This window comes from Tursiops truncatus, chromosome 19, assembly GCF_011762595.2.
Source record: "Tursiops truncatus isolate mTurTru1 chromosome 19, mTurTru1.mat.Y, whole genome shotgun sequence".
NCBI classification, from domain to species: Eukaryota; Metazoa; Chordata; class Mammalia; order Artiodactyla; family Delphinidae; genus Tursiops; species Tursiops truncatus.
This window is the reverse complement of record NC_047052.1, coordinates 54057091-54080277: the sequence shown is the minus strand read 5'-3', so window position 1 is coordinate 54080277 and position 23187 is coordinate 54057091. Positions and strand designations below refer to the sequence as shown.

At 38.4% G+C, this 23187-nt stretch overlaps 1 long non-coding RNA gene across 1 annotated transcript in view; it reads right to left on the bottom strand.

The window, feature by feature from the left end:
• Positions 1–23187, bottom strand: part of LOC141277210 (uncharacterized) — a 120739-nt gene that overhangs the window by 78864 nt on the left and 18688 nt on the right. Inside the window, exons 2-3 of the long non-coding RNA XR_012328240.1 lie at positions 8695–8918; positions 5143–5212 (exon numbers count right to left, since the gene is read on the bottom strand). This is a non-coding gene — a long non-coding RNA (uncharacterized lncRNA). The remainder of the gene's footprint in view (positions 1–5142; positions 5213–8694; positions 8919–23187) is intronic.

The following is a 23187-nucleotide window of genomic DNA, read 5'->3' as shown; positions in this document are numbered from 1 at the left end:
GCCGCGGAGCGGCTGGGCCCGTGGGCCATGGCCGCTGAGCTTGCGCGTCCGGAGCCTGTGCTCCGCAACGCGAGAGGCCACAATCGCGGGAGGCCACAACAGGGAGAGGTCCGCGTACCGCAAAAAAAAAAAAAAAAAAAAAACAGTCATGTACCACAATGTTCATTGCAGCTCTATTTACAATAGCCAATAGATGGAAGCAACCTAAGTGTCCATCATTGAATGAATGGATAAAGAAGATTTGGCACATATATACAATGGAATATTACTCAGCTATAAAAAGAAATGAAATTGAGTTATTTGTAGTGAGGTGGATGGACCTAGAGTCTGTCATACAGAGTGAATTAAGTCAGAAAGGGAAAGACAAATACCGTATGCTAACATATATATATGGAATCTAAGAAAAAAAAAGGTCATGAAGAACTTAGGGGTAAGATGGGAATAAAGACACAGACCTACTAGAGAATGGACTTGAGGATATGGGGAAGGGGAAGGGTAAGGGTAAGCTGTGACAAAGTGAGAGAGTGGCATGGAGATACATACACTACCAAACGTAAGATAGATAGCTAGTGGGAAGCAGCTGCATAGCACAGGTAGATCAGCTCCATGCTTTGTGACCACCTAGGGGGTGGGATATGGAGGGTGGGAGGGAGGGAGACCCAAGAGGGAAGAGATATGGGAACATATGTATATGTATAACTGATTCACTTTGTTATAAAGCAGAAACTAACACACCATTGTAAAGCAATTATACTCCAATAAAGATGTTAAAAAAAAAAGAGTTGCTGGTTTTGGAGAAGATCAAAAGAATTTAGATAAAGATGGCATTTAAACAAAGATGGAAATTGAAAATTGTTTTTGATTGTGTATTCAGTAAAAACTTTAATAAACAAGAAGAAATGACAAACATTTCCAACAGGTCCAAAAAAAAACAAAAGAAAACAAAAAAAACAACAAAACGCCCAGAGTTATCAATATACTCCATAGTGGAATACTGAAAGCCTTTCCTTTGCAATCAATAAAGTCAAGAATGTACACTTTCATGACTTTAATTCAACATAGTACTGTATTGCCTAGATAAAACTATCAGACCAATAAAAAAGGGGGGCATCCAATTCAGAAAGGAGGAAGTAAACTGATCTCTATTCACAGATGATAAAATCTTACATAGAAAACCCTAAAGAATCCTCATGAATAAACAAATACAGAACTTATAAACAAATTTAGCAGAATTCAAAATATAAAATCAAACATAAAAATTAGTTGTGTTTCTATAACAGAAAAAAATCAAGTAAGATATTAAGAATATATGTACAGTGAGAGAGCGACATGGACTTATATATACTACGAAATGTAAAATAGATAGCTAGTGGGAAGCAGCCACAGAGCACAGGGAGATCAGCTCAGTGCTCTGTGATCACCTAGAGGGGTGGGCTAGGGAGGGTGGGAGGGAGATGCAAGAGGGAGGAGATATGGGGATATATGTATATGTATAGCTGATTTATTTTGTTGTAAAGCAGAAACTAACACACCATTGTAATGCAATTATACTCCAATAAAGATGTTAAAAAAAGAATATATATACATTTATATTCTGTAGCGTCAAAGAGAATAAAATACTTAGGAGTTAACTTAATGAATGGGTGAAAGACTTGTATGATAAAAATTATAAAAGATTGCTGGAGGCAAATAGAGAATATACAAATAAACAAAAACACATCCCATGTTCCTGAACTGGAATACTTAACATCATTAAGCTGTCAATAGTACCCAAGGTGACCTATAGTTGCAAAGCAATCTCTATCAAAATCCCAATGAAAATTTTGACACAAATAGAAAAGCTCATTCTAAAATGTATGTGGAATATCACAAAGCACTAAACGTCCAAAACATTCTAGTAGAGAAAGTGTGAAGTTGGAGGCATGACACTTCCTGATTTTTTTTTTTTTGTGATACGCGGGCCTCTCACTGTTGTGGCCTCTCCCACGGGCCCAGCTGCTCCGCGGCATGTGGGATCTTCCCGGACCGGGGCATGAACCTATGTCCCCTGCATCGGCAGGTGGACTCTCAACCACTGCGCCACCAGGGAAGCCCCACTTCCTGATTTTTAAAACATAAAACTATAACATTTTACAACGCTATAGTTATCAAAAAGGGTAGTACAAACATGTAGACAGAAAAAGAATAATGGAACAATAAAGAGAGCACAAATATAAGGTCTCAAGGTCATGGTCAAATAATCCTCAACAAGAGTGCCTATACCACCCAATGGGAAAAGGATAGTATCTTAAGCAAATGGCACTGGGAAAGTTGGATGTTTGAATGAAGAAGAATGAAGTTGAACTCTTACCTAACATCACTTACAAATACTATCTCAAAAGGGACTGAAGATTTAAACATAAACCTGTATCTATGTATCTCTTAGAAGAAAACAGTGGGGAAATGTCCTAAGACATTTGCTCTGGCAAAGATTTCTTGTATATGAAACCAAAAACTCAGGCAACAAAAGCAAATACAGTCAGGGTGGTCCAGTGGTTACAAATCTGTCTTCCAATGCAGGGAACACAGTTTCAATCCCTGGTTGGGGAACTAAGATCCCACATGCCGTGGGGTGACTAAGCCTGCACACTGCAACTACTGAGCACGTAGGCCACAACTAGATAGCACGTGTGCTGCAACTACAGAGCTCACTTGCCACAACTACAGAGCCCATGTGCTCTGGAGCCTGTGCACCACAACTAGAGAGAAGTCCACGCGCTGCAGGGGAGGATCCTGCATGCCCCAACAAAGATCCCATGTGCCGCAGCTAAGACCCATCAAAGCCAAAAATAAAATAAATAAAATATTTTTAAAGAAAAGCCAATGGGATTACATTACATGTAAAATCTCATGCACATTAGAGGGAACAGTCAATGGGGTGAAAAGGCATCCTGTGGAATAAGAGAAAAATTTTGCAAAGCATGTAACTCATATGGAGTTACAATCCAGAATACATAAAAAACTCCTACAACATAAAACATTATGTTTATGTTGCAACTCCTAGCAACATTAAGAAACAAATAACACAATGTATGGGCAAAGGATTAAATAGACATTAATCCAAATAAGATACACTTATGGACAACAGAAATGTGAAAGATACTAAAAATCAGTAATCATTTGAGAAATAAAAAAGAAAACAACAATGAGGTGTCACCTTACACCCAACTTGCATATATATATATATATATATATATATATATATATATATATATATATATGCAAGGATGTGGAGAAATCGGAATCCTTATGCACTAAGGAAATATAAAATGTCACAATCGCTATAAAACACAATATGGAGGTTTCTCAAAAAATTAAAAATAGAATTTCCCTCACACAACAATAATATAAATTCATCAGTAAATAGATGTGAAATTAAGACTATTTCTATAGCTACTCACCAAGACAGAATAAAACAAACACTGATCATTAACTAAGAAGAGAAATAAAGTAGGTAAGCCACAAACACAGTAGGGGTAATAATTAAAAGACAAAGACATGCATAATTTTATTGGCAGTAGACATATGGGACATTCAAATTTGAATGCAACACCACACTGTCTTAAGTGTACTGGGTTGAAAATTGCCATGTACATTCATGAAATATAGGTAAAGACAAAAATACAATTAACTAACTTGGGAGAACCTATCATTAAAAAAAAAGCAAATAGTTATGGAATTGCTAAACAAGAATAAGAGAAAATTTTACTCTCTCCATTTCTGAAAAATCGTGTATATACTATTAAAATATAATCCTTCTAAATACTATAATTTTGAAATGGTTTATGCACGCATAAAGCAACCATTCTGAATCACTGGCATGTGTTGCAAGGCAGGAGAATTTCACAGAAAATGCATTACAATGAATCATTTAAAAATCTCTAATGGAAAATTTGAATGAATTATTTAAATAACAGCAGAGAAATTTGTCACGTTATTAATATATTACTGCTATACATACACAAGTTATCAAGGCTGTAACCCATACTTTAGAAGAAAAATAAAATCTTATTTATAAATAAAAGTACATGAAAGTTGTAAAATCTGCAGAGAATCATCGATATATAAAATAATAGTTGTGATCACATTATACCATGATTCAGATACACACTGAGGAAAGTAAATGAATAAGATGACTACTTTTTGGTTGGAGAAATGAACCACACATTTTCACAAATACAGGGTGCCTTCTAATTATCTAAGGCCCTTCTTACCAAAGACGTTTTCATCTGAGCATGTTATACTAGATCTTTTGAATCTAAAATCATGTATTATTTTGACACAGAACTAATGAGAAAGTGAGAAAATACAGGACACAGCAAGCATAACGCCATATTAAATAAGGCAGACTTATAAAATTACAGTTATTAGGAAATTAAACAGCAACTGGGACTTTAAAATATGGTAGCCAATGTTCCAAGCACTGCTATGGAATGAACATATTCAAGACTTCTATGAGATAAATAAACATATTAAGTTATTCTACCATTGATGGATTGGGAAAGTACACTTAAAATGTCTCACGTTAGTTCATAGAAAGTAAAAATGTCTCATGTTAGTTCATTGGAAGTAAAATGGATGATTACATTCTATAATTCTGGGGAGATGCTTGATACTATGATGAAATGACTGAGTCTGAACTTTGTAGGGTCATGTTTGAAATTTCCATTGGATTGGGTATTCCAAGAATTTTGTCACCTAATCCCAATATCTCCATGACTCTCCTCACACAGTTCTGACTTGAGGCAGAAACAGAACTTAACATAGAGTTACTCAGAAATGTAAACAGTTTTCCCTAGAACCTCCAAAGCAACAGAAGAGCAGTCAGGTCATGAGGGTCATCACAGGCCAAGAGGAGGATTTTGGCTCTCACTGTGAAGGTGAGGGATAATCACTGGGGCTGAAGACGAATACACGGAGGATTTAAGAGCCTAAGATGGGGGCAGGAGATGCCCCTCTGTGACAGCAACAGAAATAAATCTAGGCTTCGCAAAAATCATTTCCATTGAAGCATGCCTTCCCAAGCCATATTATAAGATATGACTTCCTCTGCGATCTTTGGACCTCTCACCTGTGTCATCTGCTTCATCCATTCGCACGTACCTGGTTATACAGCTACTGTCTCCATTCCCTTCACATCTCAGGGATTCTTCTTTTCCTCCAAAAAGGGGACCTGTTAATTAGAAAAATGAACATAAGTTTTCCTGGAGATCCTACAGTTTCCAATCCAGTATTGAGCTTAGATGAGAAGAGAAGGTATTGCAGAATGTTAAAATATCCTAGAAATTGAATTCCCCAATTACCGGTCTTTTGAAAGCTCCTTTATTGTAGGAGACAACAGTTAAAAAATCAGATCCTGAGATTCTGACCAAGATCTATTAAGTAAAAAATAAAGGGTAAAAGTCTGATTTTAAGATGCGGGCAGCACTATCTTATAGCACTGAACTTACAGAATTACCACTAATCTAGTGAAGGATGAAGATTACCTCAAGAAAGAAGGTTGGAATTATGATGAATCATCATGCAGCCTTTCTGTCTATACCCGCAAACTCCCATTTTTTCCTTGAAAGCAGGGATCTGAAACTCTATTGTAGGACACAGAAGATTCCAGGAGACTTTCTACAAACGAAGGAACCAAAACCCTGTGGACGGATAAGGAATTCTGGAAGGAAGTTATCCACACCCAAGGAGACCAGGTTCCTATAGTTCTCTAACATCACATTCTTATGGACAAGATCAGGCATTCCCACTCATCCTGAGAAAATTCTATGGCCACATTTGTGAATGTCAACAGTCCCTGAGATTAAAGAGTGCATTTGCCAAGTGGCAATGGGAAGAGTTCATTATTTGACCCAAGATGAAAACAGCAAGTTAAGAGAACTGGTTTGATTTAGGACAGTGTCTTGAATTATGCAATAAAATAATTTTTTTTACACAGAAATGTTCTGTATCATATTTCTAACTCCAAGAAAAGAGGATGACATATGATTCATGACACCACTGTAGAGACTATTATTATCTTGAAGAGAAATTATAAAATGATGGCATCAACACAGGCATATGCATTTTTGAATGTTGTACTTTCATTACACAGGATAAACTGTATATATTTCTCAGGTGGAAAAGTCATAATGAGTTAGAAGTAAAACTGTCATATTTTAATATGTAAGAAAGCAAACTGGGGATAATGTAAAAATGCAGATTTTTGACTCAAGAGCTCTGGAGTGGAGCCTGAGTTCCACATTTTTAACAAGCTCACTTTTAACTAGTAATACCAATGTCTCTGGTCCATGTACCACATATTTTGATACCATAACAGTAGAACAGTATGGTAACAATCTATGGTTAACTTTGAACTTAAAGTGTTTAATGGATTTTGCAGGTCTATTAGAATAGTAAGCATACCAGCAACAATTCTTTTTCAATATTTATGATATATAATATAGCTTTCTACCTTTTTTAACATATTATTGAATGCACCACATAAATAATTGAAGAAACATAATGTTACTCTTCCTTTTTTTGAGAATATTTTGTCAAACATCCATAAAATGGTAGAGCTTGGGTTTCACTCCAGTTTACTTGAACTAGAATTCATCTAAAAAGAACACAGACAAATACACAGACAATCCTACTCAAAGTTTATAGCAGTTTCCATAACTGGGAAGAGCAACAGAAACAGTAAAAAAGGATCAGACAATGTTAACATATCGTGCACACAGTTATACATAAAAAGAGCAACTTTGTACATATTTAAAGTGATAGAGTATGTGGAGTCCAAACTACAACACAAATGAATATGTCTACACAACAGAAACAGACTCACAGACACAGAGAACAGACTTGTGGTTGCCAAGGGGGAGGGGATTTGGGGGAGGGAGTTTGGGATTAGCAGATGCAAACTAGTATATATAGGAAGGATAAACAACAAGGTCCTACTGTATAGCACAGGGAACTGCATTCAATATCCTGTGATAAATCATAATGGAAAAGAATATGAACAAGAATATATATATCTATAAATGAGTCACTTTGCTATACTGCAGAAATTAACACAATATTGTAAATCAACTATACTTCAATAAAATTTAAAAACATAAACGTGACAGAGAAGAAAGTATACATGTCAACGAAATCAAAATTTTTACTTAGATAAATCTTATAAATCTGTGGAGGATAATCTTTGTATTTTAAAAATACACTAGGGTGCAAACATACATAGTGATATAAAATAAATTAGAGCTATTGGTTTAAATCTTTTCATTCCTTTAAGATCTTTATAGTTTATGCTGAGCTATATATTAGAAATTTGACACCATTAATGTAATATGATGCTTGGAAACTTTCTGGAGAATGCAAAGGAGTGATTAAAAAAAAAAGAGTATGTCGGCGACATGAGTGTGGAGTATAATGGAAACTGACAAAACCTTGACTGATGAAAAGGCTTGAAGAAAACCTTCACTTAAGGGCTTCCCTGCTGGCACAGTGGTTGAGAGTTCGCCTGCCAATGCAGGGGACACGGGTTCGTGCCCTGGTCCGAGAAGATCCCACATGCCGCGGAGTGGCTGGGCTCGTGAGCCATGGCCACTGAGCCTGGGCGTCCAGAGCCGGCACGTCTAGAGCCGGCACGTCTAGAGCCGGCGCGTCCAGAGCCTGTGCTCCGTAACGGGAGAGGCCACAACAGTGAGAGGCCTGTGTATCGCAAGGAAAAAAAAAAAAAAAAAAAAAAACCTTCACTTACAAAACCCAGTATCTCTAATAAGTAAAGTTGAATTTTTATATTTCAAAGCCAACTGCAAACAAAGAGAAACTAAAAAGAAATGGAGTTTCTACATTAACTGGAATGGTTTATACATTTCCCTCATTAAATCTTTCCAAGACTGTTATTAAGGCTAAAAAAATTTTGAACTTCATAGTGCAGGAAATTGGCAGAAAGTACCTGAATCAGTGAACCTCAGGCGTAATGGGATAAATTGGTATCAGGTGACTGAAGCACGCAGCAGGACACATTATCACTGCTTAGGTATTTTGGGCAAAAATAAGGAAACCAGAATCTACCAGGGGAAAATATGAGTTTTATGCAAATTCCAATCCATATGTACCTCCCTTGTTCCGTATCCCTAACAGTGCATTTAAATAGTAAGTTTTTCTTACAAATAGTCTAATGTTTTCTTCAGAACTTTCTGAGGAATTCTGGACCATTAAAGTCAACCTGTTTATACGTGCATGTCCTTAATCCTGTTCTAAATAGCTGATGTTGCAACCATATATCAACTAAACACTTCACTCTTCTCTTCTTCACTAAGATCCCCAGATCCAGCCCCACCCCAGTGGGAAGCTTGGCTATCAATGGCTTCCCGTGTTGATCTCTCACAAAGAGCTCTCAGTAGCTGAAAGTCATTAATTCTTGGTGAGAATTCTTCAGGCTCTGCAGGGAGCCTTGATGCAGACACCTGAGAAAAGGCTCTGGGACATGAGGGAGAAGTATTCTAAAGCACTGATTTTGACAATAATAAAAGGAAAAAAATTAAGTAGTTGAAAATGACCACACTAGGCAACATCAGAAGTAGAGAATTAAAGGTTTGTAAGTTCTTAGCCCATGATATTTCAGGAGGAAAAGCAGACACAGCCTCTGATATAGGACTGGATATTTACCTGAGGAACTGCCGTTTCCTCCTTTCTCCTCCTGTGCTGGGTCCTTTTCTCATCAATATTATGTTGAGGAATCACACCAGCATCTTGAGAATATGCCGTCAACGGTGTCAGCACAGCTCCTTCACCTGCTCCCAGCACAGCCACAGGCAGAAGGACCTTGAAATGCTGAAAAAGCCAACCTCTCCTGTCCTTTGTCTCGGGAGAGACTGGGGAACAATCAGCTCCTACAAGGAAAACAAACTGAGGTTTTTCTTTGTTGTCTACACGTGTTCTCTCCTCATACAGACAACCAAAAATTCTTCTAACACAGAATATGTGGGCTGCACTGACATTCCCCTTCCAACCCCACGTACAGGCGACCCCGCTGCCTCTCCCAGGACTGAAGCTTTGTCTGAACTCTCACAATGTAGCCGGGAGCCGACGTATTTCACCCAGGCGTCACCTTAGAATCACCTGGAGCACGTAATACAAACAACGCTGACGCTCCCACAGCACCAATAGCCAGACGCTGTGGGGAGGGCACAGGTGATGTGATTTATTGATATTGGTCATGTGATTCCGCTGGGAAACCAGTTGAGAATCACTTAGCTAAACGTTTTCTCTGAAGCTTTAAAGTGAATACAAATCTTTTGGGGCTCAGCTCCCCAATCTAAGAAGTTATGAATCAGCAGGTTTGAGGTGAACCCATGAAATGACATGTTTAACAAGTTCTCTGTTGGTGCTGATGTTACTACCTACAAGACCTGTTTTCCATAGCACTGAGCTATAGAGGTATCACACACAGCACACCTGAGACCTCTGAGTAGGGTGGCAATTTGGGGCTGTAACTTCTAGAAGCACTGGCTCTGTCAGCCTGATATCCTGGGCATGGGGCCTTTTTTGTTATGGGCATGGCCCTGTCATAGCCTAGTTCATATGCCCTTGGGGAAGGGGAGGTGAGTGATTGACAGGAATCACACGATGCCATTGGGATTGTGTGAGACTTTGCTCTCAGAATTCTCTCAAAAGTTACCCTGAGTCCTTAGGTCCTTTCACCCCCTCCTCTCCCTGGGGCCACATGCATTCACAAAATGATTTGCAGCGACCTCCTATCTGTAGGTGAGAGAGCCTCTGTCTTCAGAGAGGAGGTGCATGAAGGTGTTTACATCACAGCTTTCTTTGAAAATAAACCAAAGGCAGCAATGGAGGATGGATTAAAATGTTGGAAAGGGACAACAGCCTTTGGAAATGATGTCATAAATGTGTATTTGATGATACACAAAGGAAGTAATGATCAACATTAAGTAATAATGCACATTATAACTGAATTAACAGATGATGTTTTTGGTGCTGTTGCCCTATTGTATGTGTGTTTCTATGTTCTGAGAATTGTACGGCTATAGTTTGTTCTCTCCCCACTCCTTACCTAATACTTATATTTTATCACATCTATAAAGTGCATTGAGATAAAAATAAAACAAGGGAAACATGTCCATTTTCTAAATATTATTTGAGAGCATTAAATATTTTGAAATATCCTATTAAGTGTGCATGCACCCATACCAATGTATTTTTTTTTTAAGTTTAAAGAGTTTTTTGGTTTTTTTTTTGCAGTACGCGGGCCTCTCACTGCTGTGGCCTCTCCCGTTGCGGAGCACAGGCTCCGGACGCGCAGGCTCAGCGGCCATGGCTCACGGGCCCAGCCGCTCCGTGGCATGTGGGATCCTCCCAGACCGGGGCATGAACCCATGTCCCCTGCATCGGCAGATGGACCCCCAGCCACCGCGCCACAAGGGAAGCCCTAAAGAGCTTTTTTAGAGAAGGTTTAGTTTCACAGCAAAATTGGGAGTAAGGTACAGAAATCTCAATATACTTCTTATTCCCACACATGCGTAACCTCCCTCATTACCATCATCCTCCACCAGAGTGGTACATTTGTTACCATTGATGAATCTATATTGACACCATAAGTAATTAAAGTCCATAGATTACCTTATAGTTCACTTCTAGGATTGTGCAATTTGTGACATTGGAGAAATATATAATGACATGTATCCATCATTACAGTTTTCAACCTTTTTTTTTAGTTTTTTAAGGAACCTCCATACTGTTCATAGTGGCTATACAATTTTATATTCCCACCAACAGTGTAGGAGGATTCCCTTTTCTCCACACCCTCTTCAGCATTTATTGTTTGTAGATTTTTTGATGATGGGCATTCTGACTGGTGTGAGGTAATACCTCATTGTAGTTTTGACTTGCATTTCTCTAATAATTAGTGATGTTGAGCATCTTTTCATGTGCTTCTTGGCCATCTGTATGTCTTCTTTGGAGAAACGTCTATTTAGGACTTCTGCCCATTTTTGGATTGGGTTGTTTGGTTTTTTTGATATTGAGCTGCATGAGCTGCTTGTATATTTTGGAGATTAATCCTTTGTCAGTTGCTTTGTTTGCAAACATTTTCTCCCATTCTGAGGGTTGTCTTTTCGTCTTGTTTGTGGTTTCCTTTGCTGTGCAAAAGCTTTTAAGTTTAATTAGGTCCCGGTTGTTTCTTTTTGTTTTTATTTCCATTACTCTGGGAGGTGGGTCGAAAAACATCTTCCTGCGATTTATGTCAAAGAGTGTTCTGCCTATGTTTTCCTCTAAGAGTTTTATAGTGTCTGGCCTTGCATTCAGGTCTTTAATCCATTTTGAGTTTACAAACACTGAAACTTTTAATGTCTTACACCTGTGTCTTTAGCAAATATCATATTGTTAAAATCATATATTATGTAGTCTTTTCAGATTGGCTTCTCTCACTTAGTAATATGTGTTTAAGGATCTTCCATATATTTTCATGCCTTGATGCCTACTCACTTTAGCACTGAATAGTATTCCATTCCCAGTATGTACCAGAGTATATTTATCAATTCACTCACTGAAGGACACCTTGGTTGCTTTCAAGTTTTGAATAAAGGTGCTATAAATATCATGTACAGGTTTCTGTGGAAGTAAATATTCTATTCCTTTCAGTAAATACCAATGAGCAAGCCTGCTGGACTGCATGGTACGGGGATGTTTATTATTGTAGAAACGGGCAATCTGTCTTCCAAAGTAGCTGTACAATTTTGCATTTCCACTCACAATGAATGAGATTTCCTATTGCTCCACATCCACCACAGCATTTGTTATTGACCCTGTTCAAATTTTGGTCATTCTAAGGGCTATTTAGTGTTATATCATTGAATTTTTAATTTGTATTTCACTGATGACATGTGATGTGGTTCATCTTTCCACTTGGCTTATATGCCAAGTGTCTATCTTCTTTGGTGAGGTATCTGTTAAGTTTGTTGGCCCATTTTTAATCCAGTTGCCAGTTTTCTTATTTTTTTCTTCCAATCTATCTTGTATCCAATCTGTATTCAGTTTACTTTCTATTCTTGTCTAATTGCATTAACACGGACTTCTTATACAATATTGAAAAGAAATAGTGAAAGGAGACAACCTTGTTTCGTACCTGGACTTAGAGAGAAAGCTTCTTGTTTCTTATCAAGTGTGATGTAAGCTGTAAGGTTTTTTGTAGATTTTCCTTGTTAACATGAGGAAGCTTCTTTCTATCCTCAGTTTACACAGAGTTTTTATCAAGAATGGTGTTGAAGTTTGTCAAAATTTTCTTCTGCATATTATCATATATATTTTCATCATTAGGGTGTTGATGACATGGATACAAGTACTTAATTTTGCAGTATTGAAGCAGCCTTGCTTGACTGGGATAAATCCCTTTTGGTCGATTGCACAATTCTTTTAAAACATTGTTGGATTCAACTCGCTAATATTTAATTGAGGATTTTTGCATCTTTGTTCCTGAGACATATTGGTCTGTTATTATGAATATTATTAATGTTTTTGTCTGGATTTGGATATTCTGGTTTGATGTAAGACATTTGGGGAAATTTTCAGTCATTACCATTTCAAATACTTTGTATTCCTTTCTCTCTTTACTCTCCTTCTCATATACCCATTGTACATATGACACACTGTTTTAATTGTTGCACAATCTTTTCATATTCTGTTCTGTTTTTCTTTTCCAGCCCATTTTCTCTTTTGCTTCAGTTTTGGAGGTTTTTACTATGTCTTCAAGCACAGAGATATTTTTCCTCAGTTGTGTCCAGTCTACTAATAAGTCTCTCAAACACATTCTTTATTTCTGTTAGTTTTTTCCTAATGTATAGCATTTCTTTTTGATTTTATTAATTTTTTAATCTCTCTACTTATATTGCCATCTAATCATTCATGCTGTTTATTTTATCCATCACAGCTCTTAGCATATCAATTGTAGTTGTTTAAAATTCCTGACTATTTCCCCAATTTTTAATTCTACTTCTGTTTTGTTTGTTTGTTTGTTTGTTTTGCGGTACGCGGGCCTCTCACCGCTGCGGCTACTCCCGTTGTGGAGCACAGGCTCTGGACTCGCAGGCCCAGTGGCCATGGCTCACGGGCCCAGCCGCTCCGCGGCATGTGGGATCCTCCCGGACCGGGGCACGAACCCACGTCCCCTGCATCGGCAGGCGGACTCTCAACCACCGTGCCACCAGGGAAGCCCTCTACTTCTGTTTTGATTAAGAATTCCATATTTACATTGTTTCCCTGTTCTCCCAGTTTACTATAAGCATTTAAGAGAAAGACGACTCCTTCAACATTTTGCTTAGACACTTCCTCAGTCAAAGTTCCAGTTTCATTACTCACAAAATCTACCTTCCAAAGAACTCTAGGAGAGGACTACAATTCAGCCAATCTATTGCCACATTAAAACAGCAATCACTTTCCTCTAGTTTCCAATAAAATGTTCCACATTTCTGCCTCATCCGATTGTTCTTCAAAGTACAGATTGCTCCCCCAGTTTTGTTTATGGACACTGAAGTATTCCTTAAGAAGTCTGAGGTTCTCTGTGGCTCTCCTCTTTTCCTTCTAAGCTTCCATCAGAGCTGTCCTTAATCGTTCTTTCATGGTGAAGCAGTGGTTCTTTTCAGCAGGCACTTCCAAACTCTTCTGTGCTCTATCAAACATGCAGTTCTAATGGCACTTGTACATTATTAAGTATTCTTTATCAGATGTACTCTTAGTTCCCAGTACCAATTTTTGCCTTATTCTCTTTGGGTCGCTAAAAAAGAAATACCAGAGCCTGGGTAGTTGATAAACAACTGATGATTTTTTCCTCAGTGTGGCAAAGACTGGGAAGTCCAAGATCGAGGCACCAGCAAATTCACTGTCTACTAAAGGCACCATTTCTGATTCATAGAGACGGTCCTCTAGCTATGTAGTCAAATGTGACTAGGGGCAAATGAGCTTTTCTGCGGTACTATTATGAGGGCACAAATCCCATTTATCAGGTCACTTCCCTCATGACCTTATCATTTCCAATATCACCACCTCCTAATACCATCACCATTGGAACTGGGTTTCAAATACAAAAATTAGATGGACAAAAATGTTCACAACATCAAAGGAACCAATGAGAAAATTGATTATTTCTTTACTGCTGGAAGGTATGAACACTGTAAATTTGCTTACTTAGTCCCAATAAACCTTAAATTGGTAATAGGAATCTCACCTTTGTTATGTTTTATGAGCTACTCTTTTTTTTTTTTTGCTGTACACGGGCCTCTCATTGTTGTGGCCTCTCCATTGCGGAGCACAGGCTCCAGACGCGCAGGCTCAGCGGCCATGGCTCACGGGCCCAGACGCTCCGCGGCATGTGGGATCCTCCCAGACTGGGGCACGTACCCACGTCCCCTGCATCAGCAGGCGGACTCTCAACCACTGCGCCACCAGGGAAGCCCTATGAGCTACTCTTACTGGCAGCCTTGGGATTTGTATCCTGAATTCTTTTACTTGCAAAAATGCCAAATTAGCTTCTGAATATTATAGGAAAAAAATGCCTTTTTACAGATCTCAAATTACATGCAATTTTACCCCAGAAATCATGTATTTTAAAATTTTCAACACTCACCTGATGTCTTTAAAAAATTAGCAAAAACATGTTTTGTGCTCTCTTTCAGCCACTCTAGATCTTACTGGCCACTTCCAAATGAAAATGTTTAAATGTGCTAATGTGCATTCGTAACATCACATTTCAAATGACTGCAATCTCTTCAAAGATTAAATAGAAGAAGTTCATATTTAGGACCCCCCAAATCTTTACTCTCTGAATCTGAAGTACCCTTCAGCTTAACACCACACTGTTCACTCTTTTCTGGGATTTTTTTTCTTGAATGACCATCTTGGGTGCTGCTTACGTCATGTAGCGTTTCCTACAGTTCCATGCATACTTTATTTCTGGGAAAATTATTATTCCAGATTGATAGTTACATACACAAACACTTCTCCGTAAGTCTCAACTCCTGCTTAATACTGCCTAGACTCTGAAGCTCTCTTACAAGCATGAATAAAATTTCATTTACATAAGTATTTATATGATAATTGCACAATAATGTATTTAAAATTGTATTGCTTCTTTAGGAGCACAAACTTAACTGTTTTGTTTACCACCCTTGTAAGTGACTGTTTAATAATTGTACTTAGGACTCAAAGAGGGATGAATAAACAGCTGAACAAAGTGCAAATACAAGTAATTTACATATGTCTCATAAGATTAGGTGATCATTTAATCTTTATACAAGAAAAGAAGAGCCTGGATACTCTGAGGTCATGACTCGTGAGAATATAGGGACTTACGGTTGGGAAACATGCAGTAATCAGTGCAGCAGAGTTCACCAGCCACCTGCTGCGATTGTTAAAAAGAGCGAAAGAAATGTGAAAGACTGAAGAGAGAGTGTACAAAGACACAAAAGTGCTCACCAGGACAAGGATACTTTGGGTGGCTCTAGATTCAGGGGAGGATCTTGGAGAGATATTGGTTGTATCAACGTATAGCACCCTTTGCTTGTGCCTAGGCAAGATGAAAACCATGGAGCCGCTGGACCAGATCACGAGCACCAGACATGAAACACCAGGAAATAACAATAATCCTACATTCAGTAAGACTGTGATTCTGTTATGAATTCAAGCAGAACAGAATCCCAAATCTTTTTTCTTTGTGATGTTTTTGTTACTCCCATTATCTGTCACATACCTAGTAAATATAATATTTATCAACGTGTGCAGAATCCAGCAGAGGAAAATAGAGGATTCAACGTATTTGGGCACTTTCATTTTAAGCTGTGCCCACCTGGAGTTCCTGGGACTGATGTTGATGGTCTGGCGGACACTCAAGAGGCAGATGTTGCCAATGGACACATACCTGGCCTCTCTGTGAATACAGTAAACAACTTTGCGTTCAATATTATTGAGAAAATGTTTCCACCCAAACGCTCCCATTGTCCTTGGGATTCCTGTAGAGAGCATGACCAAGGGGTTGGCTATAAGCAGACGCTCAACAATCAGATCTGTGAATCTTAGGCTGTATCCAGTGAAGTGACAGAAGAGATAATGGTAGAGAAGAGAGAAATTTCCCAGGATTCCAAGTATATTCTGGGATAGGAAGATCATTTTATTGCAAAATCTCTGGTAGCCATCCTGTCAGTTCTCTGTGAATGATATTTCCCTTCTGAGCTAGAGTTTCCTGAACAGAAAGATGAGGCATATGTTACATGTGTCATATCAACTGAAATCCAGTCTTCTCAACTTATTATTAGTTTCCACTGAGATAGATTACCTTAATGTTTTTCTTTTAATAAGAGGTTTCCAAGATTTTAATATATAAATTTTAAAGAGCTTTTATATGTCATATGATATCACATATGTGGAATCTAAAAAAAAAAAAAAATGGTACAAATGAACCTATTTACAAAACTGAAATGGAGTCACAGATGTAGAAAACAAACTTATGGTTACCAAGGGGGAAAGGGGGGAAGGATAAATTGGGAGATTGGGATTGACATATACATATTACTATATATAAAACAGATAACTAATAAAACTTACTGTATAGCACAGGGAACTATACTCAATACTCTGTAATGACCTATATGGGCAAAGAATCTTAAAAAGAGTGGATATATGTATATGTATGACTGATTCACTTTGCCGTACAGCATAAACTAACACAACATTGTAAATCAACTATACTCAAATAAAAAAATTAATTTAAAATGAAAATAAAATAAAGGCAGAGAAAATCTAAAAAAAAAAAAAAAAAAGAGCTCTACTGATGAGTGAATCACTGCTGTGAAGGTCATACATGTACTTGGTAACTTCTTTATTTTTCCCAAACCTGTGAGAAGGAACTACTGTTACTTTTATTCTCAAGAAGAGGAGAACTTAGATACAGAGAAATTAAGTGATTGGACTAAATTTACACCATAGTTATAGGCAGGAAAGGACTTAAACTTGACTTGTCTGATAAAAAACTTAGCACGTTTAATCGCTATGACATACTGACAAATCCAGGTAGCTGTGTTCTCCTAATAGTTTAAATATATATTTAGCTGCTTTGATAATGTGTCATAATATTTGAAGTCAGTGGTCATTTATTTTATAATTTTAGTTGTAACAAGCTTCCTTTATGTGTAAAAATGTATTTCATAGATAAATAACAATTGTTCATAAAGATTTAGAGATCTTAACCAAATGTAAATTCTGGGATTTTTAAATACTACAGAAAGCGGCCACACGGCCAAGTTGGATTTAATAAATACAAGAGCGGCTCAGCGTCAGGACCACAATAGACAGTGTCACTCGCTTTTGTGCCTGAACAAAATGGAATACCACCAAACACAGGAATTATCGAACATCATACTGTGCCATAAAGTAGTGGACATGAATCACTAGTGTGTAAAATAATTGCTAGTGTAGAACAATTTCTAATAATTTCTGATCATGTATTCATGAATATATTAATTCATGAGTAAAAGTATTAACAACAAAGGTAGATTGCCTTATATTTTAACCTTTAAGAAAGTATGCAAAATGGAATCTCTAATGTGTAAAACCGTGCTTTTTATTAAGTTGGAATTAGACATTTTTAATCGATAGTAGAACATTTTTAAATAAGTGAAAGTATCACGATATATTTGTGTCTGACTGCGGCTATCTGAGACTCATCATAAATTTACATTTTTCTTATGTACTGATTCCTTTTCTTCAATAGGGAAAACAGACTCATCAAATTAAACAGACCAAAGACATTTTCAGGAGGTAACAATTACGGTCTCCATTAAGTACTTCGTATACCCAGAGTTAGAGCAAACAGTTTTATACCAGGAACTGCCATTTCGATTCACCATTTCTGCACAGGCCTAAATGACTTGTAGATTCATCTTACTCTTTAGGATAAGCAGAAGGGGTTATAGGCACACACATCTGCAGTAATCCTGAAAATTTAATATATGGTTTCAGTAAACGAGGCTGAACTTCAGACTGTGTTCAAAACTACGGTTCTTCAGAAAATTAAAAGTCAAGTTGCATTATCACTTCGAATCAATGCTGGGAATCAAGGTCATTGTGGATTACACTAAATCATACTCTATAAGTTAGGAGCCATTATGGATTGACGTTGGATCTATAATCCTGATCTCTCTTTACTAGTCCAGCTCAAGTCTCAGAATCATTCCATCTTTCTGTGTGGCTTTGGCGCTGGACTAGATTTGAACCCTGAAGAATTCCTCTTTCTGAGATAATCACTTACCCCTGTTCCTGATACTGGCAGACTCTCCCTCTCAGACTGAAATAGAAAATTGTAACACGACTTCTTTCAGTTCCCAGGATGCTGTGCAATGCAGTGTGATGGTTTGAAAACCAGCACCTGTGTTACATGGGGGGCAGTCAGACCCCTAGATATGGGTTTACGTTTCTGTGACCTCCCCTCCCCTCAGAACTGCATTTATCTTTTCACTTTTAGCTGCAGTGCGAAAGCAGGCTCAAGAGGATATGTGTGAAAAACTTAATTAACTTTTTAAAAGCTGTTAATTACCATTAACACTACAATCAACTTGTCATTCCCAAGGAGACCATTGTAGTGCTTTGAGAAGCTTTTTCTTTTATATGATCTGGGGAGGCAGACAGGTTCTCATATGGAATGAGCAGGAAATACTGAGTTGACTGGTGAGAGTCTGGCAATGAAGCTCTTGTATCTTGCTGACTTCTCTGCTGCCCTGAGAAATTTTTCTACCCAACAGTGAGTTCTTTCCTAATCTTCAGACCTGCAAGCACCAGCATCAGTTAAGTATGAGCAGAGAAAAAGAACCAAAGTGCCTGAGAATTTCCAAGCTCTATAAGTAAAAGGAAGGCCATGATGACAGCAATTTATATTATAAATTATTGCATATATTTGTCCAACTCAATGCCAATGAATTTGGAAGTCTAAGTGGTGATAAAGATGCTTTCTAGTAAAATGTATTTTGCCAATATGGACCCATTCTCAAGTAGTCTAAATAGAAAAATATACATAGAAATATATAAATCTATAAGCCTCTCCCCCCCAAAAAGCACCTCAATAGTAAGTTTTAACAGATGCTACTATTTAACTGTCACATAAGTCATTGCTACTTGCTCAGTTCAAGAATGTTGAATGGTTACTACCATCCTCTACAACATTTTTTCCCTGCATTTTCAGCAAAATTGATTGCTTTTGTAAATAAATAAATATAAAATGTGAGTTCAACTAATCCTTTTTTCTGCATACAAATCTACATTTTTTTTCTGCGTTTACTGTTCAAACCCTCCCAATTTCCAAGCCAGAAGTAAGAGCAATAAGCTAGACTTCCCCAGTAACTACTACGTCTATATACACACACACACAGAGAATTTACGTTCATTTGTTATTGCTATAAAATCAGAGTGACTAAGATTGTTGTGGTCTGATAAAAGAAGAGGGATAAGCATGAGATGGAGGCTTGGAAGGTTAGTAGGTTGATTAGTAGTAAACCTACTAGTAGGTTTACACTCTCTTCTCCATCTTCCAAGTCTGTGTTGCTCTTTTTAATAATCCCAGTTGGTTACCAGTGAACATCTCTGCATTCGTTGCTGCATGTTTCCCAACTGTCAGTCCCTTTCTTCTCACAAGCCATAACGTCAATGTAATACAGGCTCTGCTTTGCCTGTGTAAGGAATGCAAAAGCTCCTGATCTTATCAGAAAGAGATAAAGTAATGTTTTTCTACCATGTTCACTTGTGTATTCACTCATCCTCACGGAGCTGTAAGTGAAATTATGGAAGTCACATCACAAGGAAATGGTGCACAAGACATAAAATTCTGCCCCATAATAAACGATGAAAAGTAGTAGCAACTGGAAATGAAATATTATGTAATTATTATGTAATTACTTATACAATTGAATTGTATTAATGTTTTTAGTGGAGTAGTTCAGAGTCAATGAAATTTTTAAAAAGCAGAAACAAAAAAACAGTAGAGCCTGACACAATCTGGATGTCCTGAGGATGTCTTTGAGTGTGTAACTTTCAATTTCACATAATGAATTTATCCAGAAGTTAACTAAACATGGAATTTCTGGAAAAGTTCCATGAAAAAAAAGAATAGCATGTAGGATGGTCATTAAGAAACTGAAGAGAAAAATGTTCTCAGGGAGTAATGAGGTACCATGGGGTGAAGATGGAATGGAAATCAGTTTCAGAGAGTAGGTATATTGGGAGCCAAGTTATGAAATTTGTATGTTACATCGTTATAAAGATGGTGCTCATGTGAAGTATAATGATATATAGGAAGACAGCATATTTAATTTTTTTTTTTCATGTAGCAATGGCCAGATTAAATGGAGTGGGGAAAAAGAGAGTATAAAGATGTTTTGGACAATTTTAAAAAAAGAAAAAAAAAACCATGAGGTGAGTGAGAAAATTTAAAAAGACATGATGTTTGGGATAAGATGGCACGGGTTTTGGCATCTGTAGAAGATAGATTTTTCTGTATAGTGTGAGGATGCCAGCTCATCGTATTGGAAAGAAAGCGATTTGAAGGAGTACTCTCATGTCAATTACATGAGGAATTAAGTGGAGGTTTTTACTAAACACACACAGTGGAGGAATAGTTACTTGGGGAAGAAAGTCATGAATCCTTTTTGTTTCTGTGGAGTTGATGGCAGGTGGATTTCTGCAGGAGCAAAACAGTTGTCTCAAGTATAGGAAATATTTTAATATAGCTATCTCTGAAAGTATTAAAGATACAATCAATTGAAAAACAAAGAATGAGTTTGAAATAATGGATATTGATATGTTGAACCTTGTGGCCTGGAAATAGAGAAATACAAATTTTTAGCTGAGAAGAGGCACTTTGAAATATTTACCACATATTAGACCATAAACATACACACACACACACACACACACACACACACATAATTATGTTAGATTATGTTTGTTATTCATCAAGTAATAGTACTGGGAAATTGTACCTTAATAAATGTTGTAATAGTACCATTTAATTATACTGATGACCTACTGTAAAGTCTATTATATGGTCATGTTGTGTTTTTAATAGGTTAAAAAGCCATGACATATATATTTCTTTTTTTTTTTTTTTTTTTTTTTTTTGCGGTACGCGGGCCTCTCACTGTTGTGGTCTCTCCCGTTGCGGAGCACAGGCTCTGAACGCGCAGGGTCAGCGGCCATGGCTCACGGGCCCAGCCGCTCCGCGGCACGTGGGATCCTTCCGGACCGGGGCACGAACCCATGTCCCCTGCATCGGCAGGCGGACTCTCAACCACTGCGCCACCAGGGAAGCCCTATATTTCTTTATTTTACTTTAATCCAAATGTTTTAACTAGATCTCTTGAAAAAAAAAATCCAACTGGAGTCAAACCATGTTAGACCTGGAGGAAGGAGATCAGGATGGTGGAGGAGGAGGGTGCTGAGCTCATCTCCCCCTATGAACATATCAAAAATATTTTTACATCTACATGGGGAAAAATTCTCTTGCAAAACTAAGTGGAAACTGGTAAAAGGACTCCTGTACAACCCAGGCTGTAAAGAAAGATATACACAGAGTCACGCAGGAAGGGAGGTGAAGCAATCAGGGTGGGATCCACAGGGATATCACAAGCTTGGAGATCCTTCCTGGAGAGTAAGGGGTTCAGACCACATACTGGGCACCCTAGCCCTGGGGTCCAACCCCAGGAAGACAATTCCCCTTGGTTAGTTTGAAAACCAGTGGGACTTAAAGGAGGGCTGTAAGAAACAGATTCCACTTGTGAAGAGCACACGCATGCTCACTTACTCCCAGGAACAAAGTGGTGAAGGAAGCAGACTGAAACTGCCCAGGGCTCTGGCCAGTGTCCCGACTGCTCCAGTGAATGCCCTGGCCCACACCAAGTGCCCGCCCCAGCCCCTCTAGCTCCAGCACAGCTCCCCACTAGGGAAGAGACTATCACTGCAGGGGAGTGTGCACTTGGGGCAGCAGGGGGGTGGTGAAGAGCAGGCTAGACCCGGCACTGCATCTGAACAGGGGGAGAGGGGAGAGCAGTCATTACTGGTGCTCATGGAAGCGGCAGATGAGGCGTTTGTCTGGAACTCTGACATGCCAGGAACATCCCAACACACTCCAGCCCACACCAGGCACCTGCTCTGACCCCTCTTGCTTCAGCACCGCTCCTTTTGGGTTGAAGGTGCTGTTGCCAGGAGGATGGAGGGCACACACACAGAGGAAACAGAACCAGCTTGGACCCTACCCTCAGGGCTTCTGCTCCAGCACCTTGGGACCCAATCCCACCCCTAATAGGGTGGTGATGGTCACTGAGCAGAGGGGAGGGAAAGTTCCTGCTCGCACTTGGCTCTGGCTCTATCTCCTCCACCTCCAGCCGCACCTCCCACCAAGGTGACAGCTGATAGCAACCCTGGGGAAGACGTGACCTGTGCTTACTTCAGATGCAGCTCTCCCACCAAAGCCACTGGGCACACGCAACTGCATAGAGATGCTCCCACATAAGGACAGGCTTACTGACTCACCTAATTTCATTGAGACAGAGAAAGTTAACCAAAATGAGAAGACAAGGAATTTGTTTCAAATGAAAGAAAAAGAAAAAAAAAAAAACTGAAAAAACAACTTATAAAAGAGAGATACACAATTTACCAGAAAAAGAGTTCAAAGCATTAGTAACAAGAATGCTAACGGAACTTGAGGGGAAAAATAGATGAACACAGTGAGAATTTTAACAAGGAACAAAAAACATAATAAAAAATCAGTCAGAGTTGAAGAATACAATAACTGAAATGAAAACCTCACTAGAAGGAATTAACAGCAGACTAGGTGATATAGAAGAAAGTATAAGTAACCCGGAAGACAGAATAATGGTAATCATCTAATCATAACATCAAAAAGAAAAACAATTTTAAAAAAAATGAGGACAGTTTAAGAGACCTCTGGGACAACATCAAGTGTACTAACATTCCTACTATAGGGGTCCCAGAAGGAGAAGTGATAAAAGGGTTAAAGATGTATTTGATGGGGGCTTCCCTGGTGGTGCAGTGGGAATCCACCTGCTTATGAAGGGGACATGGGTTCGAGCCCTGGTCCAGGAAGATCCCACG